Source organism: Rhea americana, unplaced genomic scaffold, assembly GCF_003343005.1.
Source record: "Rhea americana isolate MKP2758 unplaced genomic scaffold, rheAme1 scaffold_70, whole genome shotgun sequence".
Lineage (NCBI taxonomy): Eukaryota > Metazoa > Chordata > Aves > Rheiformes > Rheidae > Rhea > Rhea americana.
Window position 1 is genome coordinate 2054298 of NW_028186868.1, and position 10265 is coordinate 2064562.

General features: G+C 44.8%; 1 long non-coding RNA gene across 1 annotated transcript; it reads right to left on the minus strand.

The window, feature by feature from the left end:
• Positions 1 to 2240: 2240 nt before the first annotated feature.
• LOC146586225 (uncharacterized) lies at positions 2241 to 9287 on the minus strand. The gene is made up of 5 exons (XR_014897838.1): positions 9117 to 9287; positions 7770 to 7860; positions 6629 to 6806; positions 5178 to 5347; positions 2241 to 2849 (listed from the first exon to the last, which is right to left on the minus strand). It is a non-coding gene; the product is annotated as an uncharacterized LOC146586225 (long non-coding RNA).
• Positions 9288 to 10265: the final 978 nt, after the last annotated feature.

The window sequence follows — 10265 nt, forward strand, 5'->3', positions numbered from 1 at the left end:
AAACTCCCCTAGCCCTGTCGTTTCTTACTGCTGTTAAAAAAAAATCTTCCCCTCGCCCCCACCCATTTGTCCCTGTTGCTTTTCCTTTAGTTCAGCACAGCAAAACTTCTTCAGGATTAAAAAACACTCCTTCTGCAATGCAAGTGTTGGGAGAGGAGAGTGTTTCTGGGCAACTGATGAGCTGGGGTGAAACAGTGTTGGGAAAGAGAGCACAATGTTCTTTTCTTTTTATGGAAAGTGATATATTACTATAGACCACAGTAATCCAAGGTCTGCTCTTAGCTACTTCATGATTAGCAAACAGGCCCCACTTGTGCTGTACTGACCATTTGTGCAGCTGTGGTAGACATGGGGATGTCAATTAATCTTGATTTGTGCTATAGGATTACTTCATATGAGAGGAAATTTATCATCGGATTTGGTTTCAGTGTATGTAGATGGACATCACGCTGTCTTTTCAGGGAAAGTACAGACCTCTGCTGTATCAGGCAAGTCCCTGGTCCTCACTGGAACCACCCTGGTAAATTCACTCTCTTCTTGGGAGCCCTAGCTAGCTTAAAAGATGGAGCAATCATCACATGGTACAAAACATTTGGCAAACTTTGCCCAGTCTATCCCTGTGTCACACCCATTTTAGGAAAAAGAAAAATAAGGCTTTTGCTCAGCCGTATAAATGGTTGTAATTATAATTTGCATTGCAGCTCAAGCTTTGTGAGATGCAGAGTAAACACAGAGACAGGACTGGGACCTGCATCAGAGAGCACAAAGTGTGTGTAGATAAAACAAACAAAAATACAAAAAAAGATGTAGGCAAGCACACCCTTTGAGAACAGACATGTGTTGTGTTTTAGTATTCCTTCTGCCGCCATCCTCAATCAGAGACAAATCAATATAGTGTCAAAACTGTCAGGCTCAACAAAATAAATAAACACTAAACCAAAAATGTGGATGTGGCATTCTTTTTCCTTGCTTCTTTGCAAGATGATATTTGTGCAAAAGAATGAGGCTTCTGGCTCTGAGGTGTAAAGAGAAAATACAGAATGATGTGACCTGTGGCAAAACCCTGAAAGCTGACAAGCTGTTTCTCCATTCAGTGCCCAAGTGTACCTGTTCTGCTGTGGTAGATCGTCTTTCTTTATCCAATGTACCAGCCCCTGCTGCGTGGCTGTACACTCCCCGGGGACCAGACTGCTTTCAAATTGGTGCGAGTCAGCACATACTGGCTAGTCCTGTCGGTATGGGTCTAGGCAGGCAAGATGGAGCAGCAYAGGCTTCAGCAGAAGCTGCTCAGGGACCTGGAGAACTCACCGCGTTTGTGAGCTGGGGCTGAAGTCCTTGCTGCTGTGCATATGCTGCGATTGCTCCCTGCCTGACCTCGCTAGGCTGCAGCTCGCTCAAAGTATGCCAGCCATGCTGATTGTAATGTGGAGATCACTGTATGCGAGCCAGAGGAGAAAATAGCTGGGCAGATGGTGCTATATTAAGGAGAGTGTCTCAGAATTGTCTGCTGGGATTCTCCGGGGGCAAGGGCCTGCCTTGGCCTCACTTGCTCTCTGCCTTCCGCTGCACCTCCTCATTTTCTGCCCCTCTCTCCCTTATAGATCCTCCCTTGTTTAGAAAGCTACAGGATAATGGAGGACCCAGAGGGTCCTACCTCCATCAGGAGTTTGGAGGAAGTTGAAACCTGGGTGTACAAATCCCGGGCCCCCATCTGTGTTCAGACAAGCGTGAGGCACCTCTGCTCCTGTGCCCCTAGTGCCAGCTCTCTGCTCTGCCGCAGGTCTCCAGGCAGGTCTCGAAGCAGCAGTTCTCTGCAGGGATGGGCTGGCACAGGCAAGGGAGGGCCTCTTAATCTTCCTTGTCAGCAATCAGCTTTCTTCTCTTCAGACCTCATGGGAGCAGGACTTGCAGCAGCATGTTTTTCTTCCTTCTCTCCCAGCCTCAGCTCTTCTCCTTCCTCCCCYCAACAATTCCCAGTCAGTACCAGTTCTGCCAGTTATTTGTGCCTCCCACCCAGCTCTCCCCTGTAGTTCCCAGCTAAGCTCCACTGAACAGGGCAGCAAGAAGGGATGAGAGGGGAGGACAGTGACAAGACACAGCTGCTGGCTGCTCCTTTAGCAGCTCGGAGAGTGGCCCCTAGTGACCACTAGCAGAGCRGGCTAGGCAAGGACCGCTGCGTGGCAGGATGAAGGGCACTCTGCATCCTTTCGGGAGGTCAGTGTACACTCCTTGGGGTCACCTTTTGTAAACAAGCAAGATTCATCTAGTACAGAAAACAAGTGGGAGAAGAAAAAGCTTAGGTTGATGCAACTGAGGTGCTTGAAGATTTATAATTTTGCATTATCACCCTTAAGCTTTTTTTTGGTGGCACTAAATCACTAGTGTTTCCTAGGGCAGGGAAGACACAAAGATGCTGGTTGGAGGTACTTTTCCCCCAGGTCTGCTGTCATGTAGGGCCCTAAGTTGGGTTCCTTCTCCTGCCCTTTGGACATCCTAGTGGATGTTCTAAGAAGGCAGCTGGAGATGTGTGGAGTGGTCATCCTCTTTTATCAGTGCAGACATCTGGTGTTCAGGGGCCTCCGAAAGGAAAGGCATTGCCTGGTCAGATGTGATAGCAGCTCTGCTGTGGTGTATCTGGGCTGTGGCTGGGATCTGTAGCAGGTCACTGCACAAAACCGGCCTTCAGAGAAGCCCTGGAGCTGTTCTGGATTATGGTATTTAGGATACAGATGTCCAGGAACTAAGGTGTACAGAGAGAAGGTTGGCTTCTTTTACCACTTGAGCACAGAGTGTGAAAGGATCAAAGATGGAAATACCGGGATTCTTTGAGATAGGTGTCGACAAGGATCCTGGAAGAGAAAAAAGCATAGCAATAATATGAGAATGATACAGTGACTCAGAGAAACTACAAAAGGCATGTGGGACAGTCGTCCTGATTTGCTCTTTATGCCGCACGTCATGCTTASCTCTACTGTTTTAAGAATTACCCTGTAAATGACTTTCATGACATTCCTTGTCCATACAGACTTTTCACATTTTTTTTTCTGTATTAAATTTAAACACTGTCAGGCCTTTAAGCATTCAATTGTCACAGAAAAAAGAACTTTGATTTTTCTGGCTCCTGAATATTTCAAAGTCCTGTCCACAACATCACCCAAGATAATTTTTTTGAGTGTTAGTTGTTTAAATACGATGCTTTTGAGGCGGCTTCAAATATGATGCATCTGGGACTTCTTCATAGCACTATTGCCAGGGGGTATTTTGCACTAACACTTTGTGGCCCTTTCTGTAGGGCCCAGTTTCCTATTCCAAATAATTTTGAACCCACTATAATGCAGTGGCTGGTAAAAGGGCAAGTGAAATCCCTGTTGCAGGATGTTAAGTGTCCATGTTTGAGAAAGGGAAATACTCGTTCTATTGTAAAAAGCAATGTGACCTGCCGTCTATACAATGCCRTGTGGTTATGGTCATTTGTGTTCAAAAAAGTTTGATTCACGCTGGAACAGGTGCAAAGAAAGGCTGCAGGGAGGATTAGGGTGCTGGAGAGCCGATGTGATAAAAGTAGACTAAAAGAGCTTGGCTTATTTAGTCCAGCACCATGAAGGCAGAGGGAGGGATATGGTTGCTCTCTATAAATATATCCTGGAGGTTAATGCTAAGGAGGAAGAGGAGCTATTTAAGTTAAAGGACAATGCTGACACAAAAGCAAATAACAAACTTGCCATGCATGAACTGAGATGGGAAGCTAGGTAAACGTTAGGCRTTGCAAAACAGACCTCTGCTCGCGCAGGTGAGGGGAGTTGAGCAGGTTACGAGGGAGACCATACAGTGGCAGAGAGCGAGGGTGGACACAGCAGCCATGCGTGCTTACGGTCCCTGTGGCYGGGAGACGGCAGCCCGACCCTTCCCAAAGCGCTGGCGCAGGGCCGTGCCAGGGGGACGCGGAGCGGRCTGGGAGCATAGCGTCAGCGCGAGGTTTCCCCGTGACGATTTTGGATTGGGGGGTTGCAGGGGTCGGGGCATGCGGGTGGCTCCACAGGGCTTGCAGGCAGCCCCGCACTAGCGGGAACAGCAGCAGCATGTGGTCACGGGTGGCCAGGCTGAGCTGTCCCAGCGGAGCGGCGCACATTGTGTTCCCGGCGCAAGGCGACATCAGCCTCTGGATTTAGCCCACCGTCGAGGAGATCTCGCTGGGTGCGGCTGTCGCCTGAAATCGCTCGTATCATGTTATGCTTCAAAYCTCTGACTCGCACTTCAGATCTTGCTGCCTAAAAATGTTGGCAATGTGGTGAGACAAATAAGTTGCTCTTGGTGATCAGAGCCGAGTCTCTGCTGGCTTCCCAATCCTGTTTTATTTCCACTCTATGTCATATGCTCATAGTGTCAAAGAAACTTCTTAGGGTTTGCATGCCTGGATCAACTAGGATGGAGAAGAGCAGCCTATCGCATTTCTACAAGGGATTTTGTCTCCTACCAGCACTGCAGCCAGCAGAGGAAGAAGCAGTTGAACTCACCTTTCATCTCCAGGAAAGCACTATTGCTTACTTTTGGGGCAATCTGTTAATACTGTATGCTGAACACATCACATCTTCAGCAGCCACAGTGTCATTTTGAGAATGGGATCACATAAAGCAACGGACATCAGACCTAAGTGGCATGGTCAGCTTTTACTGCTTCTTGCAAAACAAAACATCAGGGTCAGAAGTATCCCAACCTATGTGTCACAGGACTTCCCCCCCCTCTATTTTCATTACATGAGGCTGAGGGCAAACCACAGAATGAATATTTCACTAGGGACTTCCACTGAGCTGTTAAATGAGGATGTTTGCCAGAGATCTAATTCTTACATCTCCAGGAGAATAGCTGGGCAGGATGGTAGATGGCTCATTCAAGATGAGACATTACAACACTTTTATTCCTGGTGTAGGATTGTATGTGGCTGTATTGCCTGTGGGTAGGTGCTTGGCTAACAGTTGCTTCTTTAATGAGAGATTTTTTTTGTTTTTTTAATACCTCTTCTTTTGCCTTGCCCTGTGAGTTTTGCTTGTCCGGACATCCTGTATCAAGAAAGGGCCCTTTTAATGCATGTGTTAGATACCTACTGCCCTCTAATGGCTGCCCGTATCTGYAAGCATTGTGACAACACAGTATTTGTTAGTTCAATGAAAAAAATCCACCTAGCTCAGAGTTTTTCCCAGCAATTTCATAGCACGAGACAAATCTCTGTAGAGGGAGTCTGGAGGAATCCATTCATACTCTTCGTGATATGATGTGCCTCTTTCTGTTCACATAGCGCATATGTCATCTTTTGCTTCTTCCTTCTGCTGCGTCGCATCTTGCTGAAATCCTGTTAGGAAAGCACTTGCCTTTTCTAACTGCATTAGATGCAGTTTAGGGGACAGACAAAAGAAAAGAACAATGCATCTCTTGAACCTCATCAGCTTTCTGCAGACCACAGGAGACCTGCAGACCACAGTCTGAGAGACACTGGACTTGCTAAACACTTAAAGGGAATTCAGACAACTCTATTTGTAAAACACTTTAGTGTGGTAATGGACACACATAAGGTGAACTTCTGCTAGTTTACTACTAGACATGTAATAATGTCTGTTCTGTTCTGAGAAAGCTATCAGTGCCCTGCCTGACTTGTTGACTTAGAGGGATTACGTTTCTTCCCAAGTGGAGACCATGTAGTTTACTGTTGAATGGCTTGCTGCTGCTTATCTATGGGTAAGATACAGTGTGTTGCTCCCTCAGGAGAATTTTCTCAAACAGAATGGGTTCTCTAGAAAGCCCAGTACTCGTCACATGTTGTTAAGTCTCTTTGGTTTTCTCCACACACACACACACACAAAAAAAAAAAAAAAAAAAATCTTGAAGGCTCCCTGGAGATACACTGCTTCTACTGCTGAGGCATAAGGGAAGAAGTAAAATATCTGGAAGGAATTTTGCAGATGAGTTAATGATCAGTGGAGTATGAAGAATGGTACTGACACAGCCAGCATCTCTCTGCCAAGGAATCTAGCATCCTACTGAGGAATGGAGGTCATAAGTGACAGGGGAAAATGAAAGATGAACTGCAGTTAAGCAGACAAACAAGTACTCCGAGAGCTATTGGAGGAAAATTCCAGGGGCTGGAGCCTAACTTCATTCATAGCTTTATCACTATTTGACTTAACTAATTTTGCTAATTTTGATAACCATCTCAATGAGAATGCAGGATCAGGACTGTTACTGTTTCATCCCAGTTAGCCAACCTTGGAGACAGTCTAAAGAAAACAGCAATGCTGTGCTCTTTGATGTTTCGTTTTTGAGTATCCAGCCCTGGAAAGAACAATTTAGAGCTGTATTTATAAAATGCGTTTTAAATCTGAGTTTGTACATTTTGGAAGGTGCGGGATGAATGCTTGGTCTCATTCAAATCAGTGGGAGTTTTGCCATGATTTGCATGGGGCCAAGATTTCATCCTTGTTTATATAGTTTTGCAGCCAGGCTGAAGAACTATTAGGATGCCTAGGCCAGAAACAGAAATCTAGAATCTGAACATATGTATTTTCACTAGTGCAAACACTTGGGGTAAAAATGCTAGGAAAGTCCCAAGTAAATTGAATAAGTGTAGAAATCATACATTTTGCTGATAGTATTTTGGATGGCATTTTGTGCACAGCACCTCCCATCTTGCTGTCTGGACTGAGAATGATGTGCAACAGCTCAATGTGCAGAAAGCTGCAATTCTGACGTGGAGCCATGTGCATAGCCTTCACCTGGGAATGCTGGGTAGCTTTTTAAGATCAGATAATCACCAGCTGTAAGACAAGCAGAAGTCAGAACATACTTAGTAAGCAATGTTCCTGACTAGTGTAGGCAGCAGTTGGTTTAACAGCAACCTGCATTTGGTAGCCAAGGCGCTATGGGATATGCTTGAATCAGGTTTGGGCATGCACCAGATGAAAAAACTGCTCTGTTAAAAGGGCTGCGTTTTCTAAGTTGTGCCATTATAGGTCAGTGCAACACATTGAATGGGGAACCACATGTGAGAAGCATTTCTAGGTCAGATGTCTGTAACYGTGAACTGGCACCCACTGGGTTTTCAGGTGGTCTTGCTATATCTAGTAGCACTCATCAGCTTCTAAATTCCCCAGTCTCTGTCTGCAGAGCAAAGAGCATGTGCAGCTGTTCATTTCATTTGACAAATTCTGTACTTCATATTCCAGAATACAGGTCAACATACTTAAAATTTCTATTTTGGGAGAACAGCAAAACCAAAAAGTTGCACTATAATTTTTACTCCAGAAGTTGCACTGATTTAAAAATGGTTACATCTGTGCAGCTTTTTCTTGTAAAACGCCAGGATGCAATGTGGCAGACAAATGAATCTGATTACCCACACAGGTCTGCAGCACTTTAAAGCAGTGGTATGATTTTAAGATGACTTAGTTTAATATTATTTCAGCTAAGCCTAACACCTTGGATTGGGGAAGTTTCACTGGTATAATCAAGGGCTGTACTGGGTTATTAGAACAGGCACCTCTTAAGGTAGAGATTTAAGCTAAAAATAAGTCACTCAGTCCAAGTGTCCACATAAGGTTGTGCTATGCTACACAGCTTATCTGGTAGCAGTGACTTCAGAGGTACTACGTTGAAGTACGCAAGAAGGAAATTTTGTCCTGGGTTCTGTTCTCAGAATCTCATGTAGGCCCCAGAAACATGTAAAGCTGGCACTTGCACTTGTTTGGTACAACTCTGCCCCTTCATTCCACAGAATTTACCTCAGATGAGTGAGAATCCAGTCAAGTACAGACTAATCCCAATCCTCCTGAACGTGATGGCTGAAGAGTTGCTGGACTGGATCGTACAGGGCTTATTCCAAAAAAAAAAAAAAAAAAAAAAAAAAAAGTCAGTCCTGCTGACATAGGTTGGATTTTTGCCTGAGGGAGACCTACAAGGTTTTACACTCCAAACAGAACCAATTTGCCTTCCTGCCTTAGTCAGGACCCACTGGAGAGGACTTTGTCCAGTCTTGCTTAGATCCTGGTCGCTATAATAAGGAGGATGCAAAGAGGGCAAAGGAGCAGCTGACAGGTCTGCCCCTGCCCCTACCAGTGCAAAAGGGATGGGTGAGATATCCCTGCTGTTGTTCAGCTGTTGGTTAACAGAAGAAGCTGTTTTCTATTTGGGCTTGCACTGGTTGAGCAGCCCTGTCTGCAGCTGTATCGTGTTACACACTGTTATGCAATGCCGCCATCCTCTCTTGCAAACAATGACAGGAGCAACCTAAATCATGAAACAGAAGGACTATAATTAAAGAAGGGAAAGTGCTTATTTTGCATTCAGATACCCACAGCCAATTCAGATTAGCTGAACTAGCAAATCACTTGGCATGCGCTTAATGAGGATAACATTTGCACTGGACTAAGTGCTGGTTGTTTTAGCCCACTGTCAGCCAAGATGGAGTAGTGTAACTTGACTAATACTGTCAGGTTCAGGTCTTGGACACTTCTCTTTCCTCTTGACAGGCAGTAGGATTTACACCTTGAACAGGACCCTTGCAATCAAAGATTCTGCTTCAGGTTTCACGACCACTAGCACCCAGGGGAGCTCAAGCTAGGATGATGCTTCAGGTCCATTTCTTATGGGTGGGCATTTGCAGAGCTGCAAATCTGACAGTATCTTCTGACACTGGCAGGTCTAGCTCTGTGCCCAAGATTTCCATGCTGGGCTTACCCTCTTCATGCTGTTTGGCAGTTTCATGCATCCATGCAGCTTGCTGCTACAGTTGGCTGTGAAAAGTGGAAGCCCTCCACCAGGAATTCTAATTTAGCTTGTGACTGTGCAAAACCCCTTAACACTGTGCACATGGAAAGTGTTCCTCATCTCTCCTACTCTTTCCCTTCCCCCTCATTCTTAAAAAAAAAAAAGCCATACAATTTTAAAGATCTGATATTTCTTTCAGATTTTTCTTGCTGGAGGTCTTCTTTGGGAAACCCAGATTAGTAGCTTACTCAGGCATTAATGGAACAGCAGCTGTTTAATGTTAAACAAAGAGAGATTTTCTTCCAACTGATTCTAGATATTGAATTAAATAAGAATTAATTAAAAATAAAGGCCCTGCTTACCTTTTAACTTGTAACTCTTACCCTGATGCAAATCTCCACAGGATTTAGTTGAGTTTTCTGATTTGTACCACAGTCATCAGGACCCTAAAAATTCTAAGTAGGCTGAAAAAATGTGATTTTTTTTGGTTACTGTCTTGGGACTGTGAAACCATATACCTACAGGAGCTTCAGTTGACCCTAGAGTTGTTTACTGAGGGAGGAAAATAGCCTAAGTTTAAAATGTAAAATARGGGGAAGATGAATCAGCACTTTTTGATGTTGGCTGCTCCACCCTTCTGTTCTAACCATGTTTTTTTCCCTTTTCTCCTACTTTAATCGTTCTCTGCATATAGTTACAATTACTTTACACATCACCAAATGCCAGAAATGATACAGACTACACTGTCCGAATATCAGTGACACCCACATCTTGCTAATTTATATTGGATGTGAAGATAATTACCCATGGCTTTGGATAAGTAGGTCAAAAAATTTAGTTTATGGAGAGTTCAGCAAAATATTGATGATAAAACACTGTAGCATCTGTACTGCTGGTTGTATAGTGAACATGTTCTTCTCCTGTTGTTCTCCAGACCCCTGTATTATCCCTTCCCACAGCCATTCCATCAGAGCCAAAAGCCTATCTGTCTGAAGAGTAGGCAACTCCGCAAATAGGAAGATGTTGCATGATATTGAATAACAGCTCTGCTTCCCCCCATGCAAGCAATTTTCCACAGTTTATCCCTCATTCTTTTACCTTGCTCTCAGAGGGGAAAGTTCAGGCATTTCAGCCTTGAAAATGGCTCTTTGGCACGCAGTTAGCTAGATTTGAGGCACAGATGGTTATTTTGCATTGTTAAGGTTCGGGGCTTTGTTTACCAAGAGGATCCAATATCATATTTTGCTGACTGCAGTATCAGTCCAACATGAAATGGTGCTGCTGCAGCAAGCTCCTTTTCTAGCCCAGAAGCACTCAAAGCTTCCCCCCACCCCCACTTCCCATCAAAGTCCTACATTAGAGCTGTTCTTTAACCTGTCCTGAGTTTTAGSCCCCCCACTTCTCTGCTCCAGGCCCCAGGACAAGAGTCACAAAACCTCTAAGCCAACACAGCCTGACTCCTACTTTGCCACAGGCTTTGGGTGGGAACTGTACGCTAACAAGCCCTTAAC